This window comes from Hyla sarda, chromosome 6 (genome assembly GCF_029499605.1).
Source record: "Hyla sarda isolate aHylSar1 chromosome 6, aHylSar1.hap1, whole genome shotgun sequence".
Lineage (NCBI taxonomy): Eukaryota > Metazoa > Chordata > Amphibia > Anura > Hylidae > Hyla > Hyla sarda.
The window spans coordinates 163,421,085-163,423,040 of NC_079194.1; the positions used below are offsets into that span (position 1 = coordinate 163,421,085).

The following is a 1,956-nucleotide window of genomic DNA, read 5'->3' on the forward strand; positions in this document are numbered from 1 at the left end:
CAAGGTTCTCTCCCCTGAGGAAGTCTCCTTGGTCTCTTGTGGCCCTTTCCCGTCTTCATGCACATACTATAACCTATCTGGCCTCTCCATCCAGTCTGGGACGCTTGTTTCCTATACAATTGACATGACTGCAAGTATAACAGGATTGTGGCAATATTAGTTGGGAAGTAAAAGTGATATTGCTTACATTGCTGATATCAGTGTTTATTATTTGGACACATCATTACTATTTATTCCGTGTTGTCTTGATTGTACATTATATCTATGTCATGCATATTTTCTGGATGGAGTGCAATATCAGCTAGTTTACATTGGACGGGTGCCAGGTTCTAGGTGAGGGGGTTCATGGCCCCTCCCCAGGGTTGTGCTTAGGCTCTTAAAGAGCCTATTTTTAATTGATTTTACTGTTTTCCCTTCCTAGCACTGCAGTTGTAGTTTTTTTTTAGGGGATTGTGTGTACTTAATTAAGAATTGTCTGAATTGCATTACCTATACTAGTGTGCTGATATTTTTTCAGTGTTACACTTTTTCTTCTTTGTTCTTTCGATCCTATTCATGTGAACACAGCACCAACGGCATTTATCGGGGACATCCAGTATCCATTTGAACCATCCAGGATTTGCCTGTGATCAGAGCTTGCTTCAGCTGCTGACGTTACCCGCTACGAGTGAGACCGCGAGCCTCATCTTATCCCTGCCGGAGCTCCAGCCTGACTGTGGCAACCATGCTCCTTCCAGAGCTCCAGCCTGACCACATCTGCTGGAATTTGCTTAAGTCAGCACAGACCAACATCGTCTGCCTCCGTGAGAACTTCTTCCAGTGAGAAGCTATCAGCGGTTTATCCATCAGGTCCGCCGCAGAGTGTAACAGGTCCGTTACCATACGGAACTAGCGGGACTCCATGGGTGACATGCTTTTATAAGAACTATATGCCCAGAATTATCTACATCTAATGGACATTTACCACCTGAATCATTAGTAACTGGACTTATCTAGGACAGTTCCCATTGTGCCGGCATCACATAGCAATCATTGCTGCCAATTTATTATAGCATCCACCACTAGGTCCCAGTGGTAGGAGGTTAATTGGTGCTTTTTTAATTTACATGGTAAGAGACCTGTTCCTCACATATATAAGATACTTATAAAGGGTTAAACCTGATGGCTAGTTCCCCTTAATATTTGTGCACACAAATAGCCATTTTACTATAGGGTTTTTAACCATAAAAAAGGCATTTTACAGGCATTTCACAGGTTGAAAAAGTTTTCTATTTGTGAACATGGCATTTTACAGTCGAAAAATACATTGGGAGAACATGGCCTAAAGGTGACAGTAACCCCCCCCCCCCCTTTCATAGTTAAGGGGGTAAAAATTGTTTCCCCAAATCAACTGGTTCCAGAAAGTTAAAGACATTTTTTAATTACTTCTATTAAAAAATCAAATTCTAATTGCTTATCTGTCTTTTGGCTTAGATCAAGGGCAGTATCTGTTCTTATCAGTTTAATATCTGATACATCCTCTATCTGGGACCATATATTAAATGGATTTTTGAGAATGGGGGCCGATTTCGAAGCTTGCTTCAGTCGCCCTATGCATTGACCCGATATGGCTGTATCTTTGGGTACAGTGCAAAAAAAAATTTTTTTATAAATAAATCTAATTCCAGAACCTACCAGCTGCTGTATGTTCCAGAGGAAGTTGAGTTGTTCTTTTCTGTCTGACCTCAGTGCTCTCTGCTGATACCTCTGTCTGTATCAGGAACTGTCCAGAGTAGAAACAAATCCCCATAGCAAACCTCTCCTGCTCTGGACAGTTCCTGACATGGACAGAGGTGTCAGCAGAGAGCACTGTGTGGTATACTTCCTTTGCAGCATACAACAGCTGATAAATTCTGGAAGGATTAAGATTTTTTTTTAATAAAAGTAATTTACAAATCTGTATAACTTTCTGCCACC

The 1,956-nt window shown here is 41.3% G+C and overlaps 1 non-coding gene across 1 annotated transcript; it reads left to right on the forward strand.

The window, feature by feature from the left end:
- The first annotated feature begins 1,448 nt into the window (after positions 1–1,448).
- LOC130277921 (U2 spliceosomal RNA) lies at positions 1,449–1,638 on the forward strand. Its single transcript, XR_008845635.1, has one exon. It is a non-coding gene; the product is annotated as a U2 spliceosomal RNA (small nuclear RNA).
- Positions 1,639–1,956: the final 318 nt, after the last annotated feature.